We start from the raw sequence: 14,829 nt of genomic DNA, 5'->3' as shown, positions 1-14,829 counted from the left end.
ATGATACGTAATTGCCCTACTCATGGTTTAAATTTATGGATGATTATACAATTTTTTTATGTCGGATTGAATTTTGCTTCTAGAAATCTTTTAGATTCAGCCACGGGAGGCACTTTTATGGAAATCACTTTAGGAGAAGCTACTAAACTCCTAGATAATATTATGGTTAATTATTCTCAATGGCATACTGAAAGATCTACTAATAAAAAGGTGCATGCGATAGAAGAAATTAATGTTTTGAGTGGAAAGATGGATGAACTTATGAAATTATTTGCTAATAAGAATGTTTCTTCTGATCCTAATGATATGCCCTTGTCTACTTTGATTGAGAATAATAATGAATCTATGGATGTGAATTTTGTTGGTAGGAACAATTTTGGTAATAACGCGTATAGAGGAAATTTCAATCCTAGGCCTTACCCCAGTAACCCCTCTAATAGTTATGGTAATTCCTACAATAATTCTTATGGAAATTACAATAAGATGCCCTCTGATTTTGAATCTAAGATTAAAGAATTTATTACTTCGCAAAAGAATTTTAATGCTATGATTGAAGAAAAATTGCTTAAGATTGATGATTTGGCTAGGAACGTTGATAGAATTGCTCTTGATGTTGATTCTTTAAAACTTAGATCTATTCCACCTAAGCATGATATCAATGAGTCTCTCAAATCCATGAGAATTTCCATTGATGAGTGCAAAGAAAGAACCGCTGGGATGCGTGCTAAGAAAGATGCCTTTATAAAAGCGTGTTCTTCTAGTTCCTATGAAAATAATGATGAAGATCTAAAAGTTATTGATGTGTCCCCTATTAAATCTTTTATTTTTCAATATGAATCTTGATAATGATGGGACTGAATATGATCCACCTTTACCTAGAAGGCGTTCCAAGAATTCTGAATCTTTTGATCTTGATGATAAATTTGATAAAAGTGGGATTGAAGAAATTAAAACCCTAAATATTGCTAAACCCACTATTATGGATTTCAAGGAATTTAACTATTAAAATTGCTCTTTGGTTGATTGTATTTCCTTGTTGCAATCCGTGCTAAATTCTCCTCACGCTTATAGTCAAAATAAAGCGTTTACTAAACATATCGTTGATGCCTTGATGCAATCTTGTGAAAAAAAACTTGAATTGGAAGTTCTATCCCTAGAAAACTTTATGATGAGTGGGAACCAACTATTAAAATTAAAATTAAAGATCATGAATGCTATGCTTTATGTGATTTGGGTGCTAGTGTTTCCACGATTCCAAAGACTTTGTGTGATTTGTTAGATTTTCGTGATTTTGATGATTGCTCTCTAAACTTGCACCTTGCGGATTCCACTATTAAGAAAACTACGGGAAGAATTAACGATGTTCTTATTGTTGCAAATAGGAATTATGTGCCCGTAGATTTTATCATTCTTGACATAGATTGCAATCCTTCATGTCCTATTATTCTTGGTAGACCTTTCCTTAGAACGATTGGTGCAATTATTGATATAAAGGAAGGAAATATTAGATTTCAATTTCCATTAAGGAAAGGCATGGAATACTTTCCTATAAATAAAATTAAATTACCTTATGAATCTATTATGAGATCCCCTTATGGATTGCCTACCAAAGATGGTAATACTTAGATCTATTCTTACTTGTTATGCCTACCTAGGGGCGTTAAACGATAGCGCTTGTTGGGAGGCAACCCTATTTTATTTTTATTTCTTGATTTTTGCTAATGTTTAGTAATAAATAAATTATCTAGCCTATGTTTTGGTTGTGTTTTTTGTGTTTCATTAGTGTTTGTGCCAAGTAGAACCGTTGGGAAGACTTGGGGAAAGTCTTGTTGAACTTGCTGTAAAAAACAGAAACTTTAGCGCTCACCAGAACTGCTGCCATTTTTATTTGGAAAGTGCTATTTAGTTAATTATTTTTGCAGATGATTAAGAGATAAATTCCTCACGTCCAGAAATTTATTTTAGAATTTTTGGGGTTCCAGATCTTGCGCTAGCTACAGATAACTCCAGATTGTTCTCTTTTTGACAGATTCTGTTTTCCGTGTGTTGTTTGCTTATTTTGATGAATCTATGGCTAGTAAACTAGTTTATAAACCATAGAGAAGTTGGAATACAGTAGGTATAACAACCATATAAATAAATAATGAGTTCATTACAGTACCTTGAAGTGGTCTTTTGTTTTCTTTCGCTAACGGAGCTCACGAGATTTTCTACTTTAAGTTTTGTGTTGTGAGGTTTTCAAGTTTTGGGTAAAGTTTTGATGGACTATGGAACAAGGAGTGGAAAGAGCCGAAGCTTGGGGATTCCCATGGCACCCCGAAGATAATCTAAGGACACCTAAAAGCCAAAGCTTGGGGATGCCCCGGAAGGCATCCCCCCTTTCGTCTACTTCTATCGGTAACTTTACTTGGAGCTATATTTTTATTCGCCACATGATATGTGTTTTGCTTGGAGCATCTTGTATGATTTGAGTCTTTGCTTGTTAGTTTACCACAATCATCCTTGCTGTACACACCTTTTGAGATAGCCATATATGATTTAGAATTTGTTAGAATACTCTATGTGCTTCGCTTATATCTTTTGAGTTATATAATTTTGCTCTAGTGCTTCACTTATATCTTTTAGAGCACGGTGGTGGATTTGTTTTATAGAAACTATTGATCTCTCATGCTTCACTTAGATTATTTTGAGAGTCTTAATAGCATGGTAATTTGCTTAATATCCTAATATGCTTGGTATACGAGATTAATAATAGAACTTTCTTATGAGTGTGTTGAATACTATGATAAGTTTGATACCTGATAATTGTTTTGAGATATGGAGATGGTGATATTAAAGTCATGCTAGTTGAGTATTTGTGAATTTGAGAAATACTTGTGTTGAAGTTTGTGATTCTCGTAGCATGCACGTATGGTGAACTGTTATGTGATGAAGTCGGAGCATGATTTATTTATTGATTGTCTTCGTTATGAGTGGCGGTCGGGGACGAGCGATGGTCTTTTCCTACCAATCTATCCCCATAGGAGCATGTGCGTAATACTTTGCTTTGATAACTTGTAGATTTTTGCAATAAGTATATGAGTTCTTTATGACTAATGTTGAGTCCATGGATTATACGCACTCTCACCCTTCCACCATTGCTAGCCTCTCTAATACTGCGCACCTTTTCGCCGGTATCATACACCCACAATATACCTAGCATGATCATGTAGTTGACATAGTATTTGTGGCAAAGCCACCGTTCATAATTCTTTCATACTTGTCACTCATGCATCATTTCATATCCCGGTACACCGCCGGAGGCATTCACATAGAGTCATATTTTGTTCTAAGTATCGAGTTGTAATTGTTGAGTTGTAAGAAAAATAAAAGTGTGATGATCATTATTAGAGCATTGTCCCAGTGAGGAAAGGATGACAGAGACTATGATTCCCCCACAAGTCGGGATGAGACTCCGGACGAAAAATAAATAAAAGAGGCCAAAGAAGCCCAAATAAAAAAAGGGAGAAAGAAAAGAGGCCATAAAAAAAGAGAAAAGACCCAAATAAAAAAAATAAAAAATGAGAGAAAAAGAGAGAAGGGACGATGTTACTATCCTTTTACCACACTTGTGCTTCAAAGTAGCACCATGATCTTCATAGTAGAGAGTCTCTCATGTTATCACTTTCATATACTAGTGGGAATTTTTCATTATAGAACTTGGCTTGTATATTCCAATGACGGGCTTCCTCGAAATGCCCTAGGTCTTCGTGAGCAAGCAAGTTGGATGCACACCCACTTAGTTTCTTTTGTTGAGCTTTCATATACTTATAGCTCTAGTGCATCCGTTGCATGGCAATCCCTACTCACTCACATTGATATCTATTGATGGGCATCTCCATAGCCCGTTGATACGCCTAGTTGATGTGAGACTATCTTCTCCTTTTTGTCTTCTCCACAACCACCACTCTATTCCACCTATAGTGCTATATCCATGGCTCACGCTTATGTATTGCGTGAAGATTGAAAAAGTTTTGAGAATGTCAAAAGCATGAAACAATTTCTTGGCTTGTCATCGGGGTTGTGCATGATTTAAATATTTTGTGTGGTGAACATAGAGCATAGCCAGACTATATGATTTTGTAGGGATAATTTTCTTTAGCCATGTTATTTTGAGAAGACATAATTGCTTTGTTAGTATGCTTGAAGTATTATCATTTTTATGTCAATATGAACTTTTGTCTTGAATCTTTCGGATCTGAATATTCATACCACAATTAAGAGGAATTACATTAAAATTATGCCAAGTAGCACTCCGCATCAAAAATTCTGTTTTTATCATTTACCTACTCGAGGACGAGCAGGAATTAAGCTTGGGGATGCTTGATACGTCTTCAACGTATCTATAATTTTTGATTGCTCCATGCTATATTATCAACCGTTTTGGACATTATTGGGCTTTATTACCCAATTTTATATTATTTTTGGGACTAACCTATTAACCGGAGGCCCAGCCCAGAATTGTTGTTTTTTGCCTGTTTTAGGGTTTCGAAGAAAAGGAATATCAAACGGAGTCCAAATGGAATGAAACCTTCGGGAACGTGATTTTCTCATTGAATACAACTCATGAGACTTGGACCCTACGTCAAGACACGTAACAGGAGGCCACGAGGTAGGGGGGCGCGCCTTCCCCCCCCCCCCCCCAGGCGCGCCCTCCACCCTCGTGGGCCCCCTGTGCTCCATCGACGTACTTCTTCCTCCTATATATACCCACGTACCCCTGATGTCTACTACACAACCTTCTTCTTGTAGACGTTGTTGGGCCTCCAAGTGAAGTGGTTTGTAGGACAGTAGCAAATTTCCCTCAAGTGGATGACCTAAGGTTTATCAATCCGTAGGAGGCGTAGGATGAAGATGGTCTCTCTCAAGCAACCCTGCAACCAAATAACAAAGAGTCTCTTGTGTCCCCAACACACCCAATACAATGGTAAATTGTATAGGTGCACTAGTTCGGTGAAGAGATGGTGATACAAGTGGTATATGGATAGTAGATATGAGTATTTGTAATCTGAAATTATAAAAACAGCAAGGTAACAAGCGATAAAAGTGCCCGTAGATGGTATTGCAATGTGTGGAAACAAGGCCTAGGGTTCATACTTTCACTAGTGTAAGTCCTCTCAACAATACTAACATAATTGGATCACATAACTATCCCTCAACATGCAACAAAGAGTCACTCCAAAGTCACTAATAGCGGAGAACGAACGAAGAGATTATGGTAGGGTACGAAACCACCTTAAAGTTATTCTTTCCAATCAATCCATTGGGCTATTCCTATAAGTGTCACAAACAGCCCTAGAGTTCGTACTAGAATAACACCTTAAGACACAAATCAATCAAAACCCTAATGTCACCTAGATACTCCAATGTCACCTCAAGTTTCCGTGGGCATGATTATACGATATGCGTCACACAATCTCAGATTCATCTATTCAACCAACACATAGAACCTCAAAGAGTGCCCCAAAGTTTCTACCACAGAATCACGATGAAAATGTGTGCCAACCCCTATGCATAGGTTCCCAATGTCACGAAACCCGCAAGTTGATCACCTTAGCATACATCAAGTGGCACGTGGTATCCCATTGTCACCACAGATATCCACGGCAAGACATACATCAAGTGTTCTCAAATCTTTAAAGACTCAATCCGATAATATAACTTCAAAGGGGAAACTCAATCCATTACAAGAGAGAAGAGGGGGAGGAGAAACATACGATCCAACTACAATAGCAAAGCTCGCGATACATCAAGATTGTGCCAAATCAAGAACACGAGAGAGAGAGAGAGATCAAACACATAGCTACTGGTACATACCCTCAACCCCGAGGGAGAACTACTCCCTCCTCGTCATGGAGAGCGTCGGGATGATGAAGATGGCCACCGGTGAGGGATTGCCCCCTCCGGCAGGGTGCCGGAACGGGTCTAGATTGATTTTCGGTGGCTACAGAGGCTTCTGGAGGCGGAACTCCCGATCTAATGTGCCTTCTGGAAGTTTTAGGGCATATGGAGTTATATAGGCAGAAGAAGCACGTCAGGGGAGCCACGGGGGCCCCACGAGGCACGGGGCGCGCCCTAGGGGGGGGGGACGCCCCCACCCTCGTGGGCAGCTCCGTATATTCTGACATGGGGTCCAAGTCCATCAGGTGTGTTTCCTTCCAAAAATAACTTCTCTAGTTGATTTTGTTCCGTTTCGACTCCGTCTGATATTCCTTTTCTTCAAAACACTAAAATAGGCATAAAACAGCAAATCTGGGCTGGGCCTCCGGTTAATAGGTTAGTCCCAAAAGTAATATAAAAGTGGAAAATAAAGCCCAATATTGCCCAAAACAGTAGATAATATAGCATGGAGCAATCAAAATTATAGATACGTTGGAGACGTATCAACCCCCAAACGACTAGATATGGAGCAAAACCCTAATTCCACCGCCGTAACTTTCTGTATCCACAAGATCCCATCTTGGGGCCTGTTCCGGAGCTCCGCCGGAGGGGGCATCGATCACGGAGGGCTTCTACATCAACACCATAACCCTTCCAATGAAGTGTGAGTAGTTTACCTCAGACCTATGGGTCCATAGTTAGTAGCTAGATGGATTCTTCTCTCATTTTGGATCTCAATAAAATGTTCTCCCCCTCTCTTGTGGAGATCTATTTGATGTAATTTTCTTTTTGCGGTGTGTTTGTTGAGACCGATGAATTGTGGGTTTATGATCAAGTCTATCTATGAATAATATTTGAATCTTCTTTGAATTCTTTTATGTATGATTGGTTATCTTTCCAAGTCTCTTCGAATTATCAGTTTGGTTTGGCCTACTAGATTGATCTTTCTTGCAATGGGAGAAGTGCTTAGCTTTGGGTTCAATCTTGCGGTGTCCTTTCCCGGTGACAGTAAGGGCAGCAAGGCACGTATTGTGTTGTTGCCATCGAGGATAACAAGATGGGGTTTGATTCATATTGCATGAGTTTATCCCTCTACATCATGTCATCTTGCTTAAGGCGTTACTCTATTTTTTAACTTAATACTCTAGATGCATGATGGATAGCGGTCGATGAGTGGAGTAATAGTAGTAGGTGCAGGCAGGAGTCGGTCTACTTGTCTCGGACGTGATGCCTATATACATGATCATACCTAGATATTCTCATAATTATGCTCAATTCTGTCAATTGCTCAACAGTAATTTGTTCACCCACCGTAGAATACTTATCCTCTCGAGAGAAGCCACTAGTGAAACCTATGGCCCTCGGGTCTATCTTTATCATATTGATCTCCTACTACTTAGTTATTTACTTTGCTATTTACTTTGCCTTTATTTTACTTTGCATCTTTATCATAAAAATACCAAAAATATTACCTTATCATATCTATCAGATCTCACTCTCGTAAGTGTCCCTATAGGGATTGACAACCCCTATTTGCGTTGGTTGCGAGGATTTATTTGTTTTGTGCAGGTGCGAGGGACTCGTGCGTAGCCTCCTAATGGATTGATACCTTGGTTCTCAAAAACTGAGGGAAATACTTACGCTACTTTGTTGCATCATCCCTTCCTCTTCGGGGAAAACCAAGGCATTGCTAAAAGAGGTAGCAAGAGGGAGCGGTGAGGTTAATAACTGTCGGTGCTTCGGGAAGCAATGCGGCTTCTCGAGGGTGGCCGCACGCGTGCAGCCGCGCCCGCCCACGTGCACCGCTCGGGCCTGGCCCTGGAGAAACTGCTGATTCGTGCGTTTCCAGCGAGGCAGGCCCAGAGCTGCTTTAAACATCGTGCTATGTAGGCCCAATAGTAAAACTAGGCAACCAAATAGCCCACACTCATCCCGCGTGGGCCTGGTTGGGCTCGATGCGGGCAACCAAACATGCCATTAATGTGTAGAGTGCATGCAATAGTCAGTGCATGCATGTAGACATGATACGTCTCCGTCAGTGCATGCATCGGTTAGTCCATTATAAAAGATATCAAATATTTCAGGTTTCTTAAGAGGATGATCAGGCAAAGCATTATGTAACTTGAGAAGCCTCCCCCAAGCTTGTGGGAGACTCTCTTCTTTAATTTGCACAAAGTTGTATATTTCCCTCAAAGCAGCTTGTTTCTTATGAGCGGGGAAATATTTAGTAGAGAAGTAATAAATCATATCCTGGGGACTATGCACACAACCAGGATCAAGATAATTAAACCATATCTTAGCATCACCCTTTAATGAGAACGGAAATATTTTGAGTATACAGAAGTAACACGATCTCTCATCATTAGTGAACAGGGCAGCTATATCATTTAACTTAGTAAGATGTGCCACAACAGTTTCATATTCATAGCCGTAAAACGGATCAGATTCAACCAAAGTAATTATATCAGGATCAACAGAGAATTCATAATCCTTATCAGGAACACATATAGGTGAAGTAACAAAAGCAGGGTCGGGTTTCATTTTATCTCTAAGTGATTCTTTGTTCCATTTAATTAATAACCTCTTAAGCTCATATCTATCTTTGCAAGCTAAAATAGCGTTAGAAGATTCCATATCAAAAAGATAGCCCTCAGGAATAATAGGCATATTTTCATCATCACTATCATCATCGTATTCAGATTCAATAATTTCTTTTTCTCTAGCCCTAGCAATTTGTTCATCAAGAAATTCACCAAGGGGCACAGTAGTATCAGGCATAGAAGCAGTTTCATCATAAGTATCATGCATAGCAGAAGTGGCATCATCAATAACATGTGACATATCAGAACGAATAGCGGAAGCAGGTGTAGGTGTCGCAAACTTACTCATAACAGAAGGTGAATCAAGTGCAGAGCTAGATGGCAGTTCCTTACCTCCCCTCATAGTTGAGGGATAGATCTTGGTTTTTGGATCTCTCAAGTTCTTCATAGTGTCCAGCAGATATAAATCCCAAGTGACTCAAAGAATAGAGCTATGCTCCCCGACAACGACGCCAGAAATTAGTCTTGATAACCCACAAGTATAAGGGATCACAACAGCTTTCGAGGGTAGAGTATTCAACCCAAATTTATTGATTCGACACAAGGGGAGCCAAAGAATATTCTCAAGTATTAGCAGCTGAGTTTTCAATTCAACTACACCTGGAAACTTAGTATCTGCAGCAAAGTGTTTAGTAGCAAAGTAATATGATAGTGGTGGTAGCGGCAACAAAAGTAAAGACAACAAAAGTAATGTTTTTGGTATTTTGTAGTGATTGTAACAGTAGAAGCGGGAAAGTAAATAAGCGAGAACCAGTATATGGAAAACTCGTAGGCACCGGATCAGTGATGGATAATTATGCTGGATGCGATTCATCATGTAACAGTCATAACATAGGGTGACACAGAACTAGCTCCAATTCATCAATGTAATGTAGGCATGTATTCCATATATAGTCATACGTGCTTATGGAAAAGAACTTGCATGACATCTTTTGTCCTACCCTCCCATGGCAGCGGGGTCCTATTGGAAACTAAGGGATATTAAGGCCTCCTTTTAATAGAGAACCGGAACAAAGCATTAGCACATAGTGAATACATGAACTCCTCAAACTATGGTCATCACCAGGAGTGGTCCCGATTATTGTCTCTTCAGGGTTGCCGGATCATAACTATAGACTTGCAAGATAGGATCAAGAACTTGCATATATTCATGAAAACATAATAGGTTCAGATCTGAAATCATGGCACTCGGGCCCTAGTGACAAGCACTAAGCATAGCAAAGTCATAGCAACATCAATCTCAGAACATAATGGATACTAGGGACCAAACTTTAACAAAACTAACTCGATTACATGATAAATCTCATCCAACCCATCACCGTCCAGCAAGCCTACGATGCAATTACTCACGCATGGCGGTGAGCATCATGAAATTGGTGATGGAGGATGGTTGATGATGACGACGGCGACGAATCCCCCTCTCCGGAGCCCCGAACGGACTCCAGATCAGCCCTCCTGAGAGGTTTTAGGGCTTGGCGGCGGCTCCGTGTCGTAGAACACGATGATTTCTTCTCTCTGATTTTTTCTCTCCGAAAGCAAATATATAGAGTTGGAGTTGGCATCGGAGGGTTTCCAGGGGGCCCACGAGGTAGAGGGCGCGCCCTAGGGGGGCGCCCCCCACCCTCATGAGAAGGGTGTGGTCCCCCTGGTCTTCATCTTTGGCGAGGATTTTTTATTGTTTTTTCTAAGATGTTCCGTGGAGTTTCAGGTCATTCCGAGAATATTTGTGTTCTTCACATAAAACAACACCATGGTAATTCTGCTGAAAACAACGTCAGTCCGGGTTAGTTCCATTCAAATCATACAAGTTAGAGTCCAAAACAAGGGCAAAAGTGTTTGGAAAAGTAGATACGACGGAGACGTATTAGAAGCGAGGGGGAGAGAGCCCCCCCTCCTTTTTCTTCCTTGACCTCCTCCCTAGATGGGAGAAGGGTTTCCCCTCTGGTCCATGGCTTCCATGGCACAGGAGGGGCGAGAGCCCCTCCGAGATTGGATCTGTCTCTCTATCTCTCTGTTTCTGCGTTCAGATTCTTCCCTTTCACCGTTTCTTATATTCCCGGAGATCCGTAACTCCGATTGGGCTGAAATTTTAACACGATCTCTATCCGGATATTAGCTTTCTTGCGGCGAAAGAAGGGCACCAACCGCCTTACGGATGGCCCACGAGGGTCAGGGGCGCGCCTGGGGGGCAAGCGCGCCCTCCTGCCTTGTGGCCACCTCGGGCACCGTCTCGCGTGGTTTTTTCTTCCCAAAAATCATATATATTCCAAAAAAATTCTCCGTTAGTTTTTATCCCGTTTGGACTCCGTTTGATATGGATATTCCGCGAAACAAAAAACATGCAACAAACAGGAACTGGCACTGGGCACTGGATCAATATGTTAGTCCCAAAAATAGTATAAAAAATTGCCAAAAGTATATGAAAGTTGTATAATATTGGCATGGAACAATCAAAAATTATAGATACGACGGAGACATATTAGGGGGCGCGCTCCTGACCCTCGTGGCCACCCCGTAAGGCGGTTGATGCCCTTCTTTCGCCACAAGAAAGCTAATATCCGGATAGAGATCGTGTTAAAATTTCAGCCCAATCGGAGTTACGGATCTCCGGGAATATAAGAAACGGTGAAAGGGTAGAATGTGAGAACACAGAAATAGAGAGAGAGAGAGAGAGAGAGAGAGAGAGAGAGAGAGAGATCCAATCTCGGAGGGGCTCTCGTCCCTCCCACACCATGGAGGCCATGGACCAGAGGGGAAACCCTTCTCCCATTTAGGGAGGAGGTCAAGGAAGAAGAAGAAGAAGGAGGAGGGGGCTCTCTCCCCCTCGCTTCCGGTGGCACCGGAGTGCCACCGGGGGCCATCATCATCACCGCAATCTTCACCAACAACTTCACCGCCATCATCACCAACTCTTCCCCCCTCTATGCAGCGGTGTAACCTCTCTCTTACCCGCTGTAATCTCTACTTAAACATGGTGCTCAAAGCTATATATTATTTCCCAATGATGTATGGCTATCCTATGATGTTTGAGTAGATCCGTTTTGTCCTATGGGCTATTTGATGATCAAGATTGGTTTGAGTTGCATGTTTTATTATTGGTGCTGTCCTATAGTGCTCTCCGTGTTGCGCAAGCGTGAGGGATCCCCGCTGTAGGGTGTTGCAATACGTTCATGATTCGCTTATAGTGGGTTGCGTGAGTGACTGAAACACAAACCCGAGTAAGGGGGTTGTTGCGTATGGGATAAAGAGGACTTGATGCTTTAATGCTATGGTTGGGATTTACCTTAATGATCTTTAGGTAGTTGTGGATGCTTGCTAGAGTTCCAATCAAAAGTGCATATGATCCAAGTAGAGAAAGTATGTTAGCTTATGCCTCTCCCTCATATAAAATTGCAATAATGATTACCGGTCTAGTTATCGATTGCCTAGGGACAAATAACTTTCTCGTAACAACAAGCTCTTTACTAAATCTAACTTAGTTGTGTATTTATCTAAACAGCCCCTACTTTTTATTTACTTGCTCTTTATTATCTTGCAAACCTATCCAAAAACACCTACAAAGTACTTCTAGTTTCATACTTGTTCTAGATAAAGCGAACGTTAAGCGTGCGTAGAGTTGTATCGGTGGTCGATAGAACTTGAGAGAATATTTGTTCTACCTTTAGCTCCCCATTGGTTTCAATACTCTTACTTATCGAAAGAGGCTACAATTGATCCCCTATACTTGTGGGTTATCAAGATACTATCCGTTGGTTGCCAGCCGACACGTACGCGCATGAGCATGCATCGTGGGCGCTGGCGAGTGCGGATCGTGCAAAACAGTAGATCTGGCTCCCCGTGCCCACCAGCCGCGCCTCCAGCCCCTCGGCGAAGCAGTGCGCCAGCCTTTGTGTGGCGTCTCCCGTCGGCCCGGAGTGCTGCTTGATCTGCCTGAGCAGCTCCCTCGCTCCCCGGCGGTCGCCCACGGCCACGGCCTGCGCGTAGTGAGCATGGTGCACAAGTCGACCGCCTCGCTCTTCTTCACGCGCGCCGCCTTCCCGTTCTTCTTCTTGGCCTTGCTGTCTCCTCTATACCCTGCATGCACGCCTTGTACCCCTCCAGCATTATTTCGTCGAGCATCTCGCGCGCGCCGGTCTCCTCGTTGTTCAGCATCATCTGCTTGCTGCTCCTGGCGGTCTCCGCCTCCAAGTCGTCCTCGTCGTACCTGTATTTGCGGCCCTAGCCATTGCCGGACGTTTGTGTTCCATTCGCCACCTCCTTTCTTGACGGTGAAGCCGTGCTCCTTGCCGGGGATGGCCTCGAGGAGGGTGTTGTTGGTCGGCAAGAACTTGTTGGCCTCCCCCATGCCCTTGAGGAAGGCCGAGTTGAGCATGTCCATGTCGCCGCTTTCGCTCGGCCTCCTTCTACTCTACCGGGCCATTTAAGCTTGCTGAACTCTGGGTGCCCGGGCTGCCGCTGTTCTGGCCGAAGAAGGCGCTGGCCCCATCGGCCGCGCAAGTTGCGCCGGATTCTGCTGTAACCCCGCGGCTGGGGCGTCAGCAAGGAACATGATACTGTTTAATTAGACAAGACGCATCATGGGCACGGACGAGTGCGTGATACGTCTCCAACGTATCTATAATTTTTGATTGCTCCATGCTATATTATCTACTGTTTTGGACATTATTGGGCTTTGTTATCCACTTTTATATTATTTTTGGGACTAACCTAACTGGAGGCCCAGTCCAGAATTGTTGTTTTTTTGCCTATTTTAGGTTTCGAAGAAAAGGAATATCAAACGGAGTCCAAACGGAATGAAACCTTCGGGAATGTGATTCTCTCACCGAACATGATCCAGGAGACTTGGACCCTATGTCAAGTAACCAACAGGGAGGCCACGAGGTAGGGGGCGCGCCTACCCCCCCCCGGCGCGCCCTCCACCCTCGTGGCCCCTCTGTTGCTCCACCGACGTACTTCTTCCTCCTATATATGACCGATGAATTGTGGGTTTATGATCAAGTTTATCTATGAACAATATTTGAATCTTCTCTGAATTCTTTTATGTATGATTGGTTATCTTTGCAAGTCTCTTCGAATTATCAGTTTGGTTTGGCCTACTAGATTGATCTTTCTTGCAATGGGAGAAGTGCTTAGCTTTGGGTTCAATCTTGCGGTGTCCTTTCCCAGTGACAGTAGGGGCAGCAAGGCACGTATTGTATTGTTGCCATCTAGGATAACAAGATGGGGTTTTCATCATATTGCATGAGTTTATCCCTCTACATCATGTCATCTTGCTTAAGGCGTTACTCTGTTCTTATGAACTTAATACTCTAGATGCATGCTGGATATCGGTCGATGTGTAGCGTAATAGTAGTAGATGCAGGCAGGAGTCGGTCTACTTGTCTTGGACGCGATCCCTATATACATGATCATACCTAGATATTCTCATAACTATGCTCAATCATGTCAATTGCTCAACAGTAATTTGTTCACTCATCGTAAAATACCTATGCTCTTGAGAGAAGCCACTAGTGAAACCTGTGGCCCCCGGGTCTATCTTCATCATATTAATCTTCCAATACTTAGTTATTTTCCTTTGCTTTTATTTTACTTTGCATCTTTATCATAAAAATACCAAAAAATATTATCTTATCATATCTATCAGATCTCACTCTCGTAAGTGACCGTGTAGGAATTGACAACCCCTTATCGCGTTGGTTGCGAGGATTTATTTGTTTTGTGTAGGTGCGAGGGACTCGCGCGTAGCCTCCTACTGGATTGATACCTTGGTTCTTAAAAACTGAGGAAAATACTTACGTTACTTTGCTGCACCACCCTTTCCTCTTCAAGGGAAAACCAACGCAAGTGCTCAAGAGGTAGCAAGAAGGATTTCTGGCGCCGTTGCCGGGGAGGTCTACGCAAAAGTCAATATACCAAGTACCCATCAAAAACCCTTATCTCCCGCATTACATTATTGTCCATTTGCCTCTCGTTTTCCTCTCCCCCACTTCTCCCTTGCCGTTTTATTCGTCCTCTCTCTCTATCCTCCCTCTCTTTCTCTATTTGCCTCTTTTTCCCGTTTCTTGTTTGCTTGTGTGTCAGGTTGCTTGCTTGTCGTTATGGCTAGTCCCCTATCCTCTCCGTTATCTCCCGAGAATGAAGTTCTTAATTTTAAACAAAGGGAAGGAGAAAATTTAAAAGACGCTTGGTATAGTATTTTTAATGCTCAAAATAGATCTACCAGGAAGCAATCTACTTCCATTCTTCTTCGCAATTTTTATGTAGGCGTTACTCTTTGTTACAGATATATCCTTGATACCATCACCGGAGG

This window comes from Triticum aestivum, chromosome 7A (genome assembly GCF_018294505.1).
Source record: "Triticum aestivum cultivar Chinese Spring chromosome 7A, IWGSC CS RefSeq v2.1, whole genome shotgun sequence".
NCBI lineage: Eukaryota > Viridiplantae > Streptophyta > Magnoliopsida > Poales > Poaceae > Triticum > Triticum aestivum.
This window is presented reverse-complemented; position numbering follows the sequence as displayed.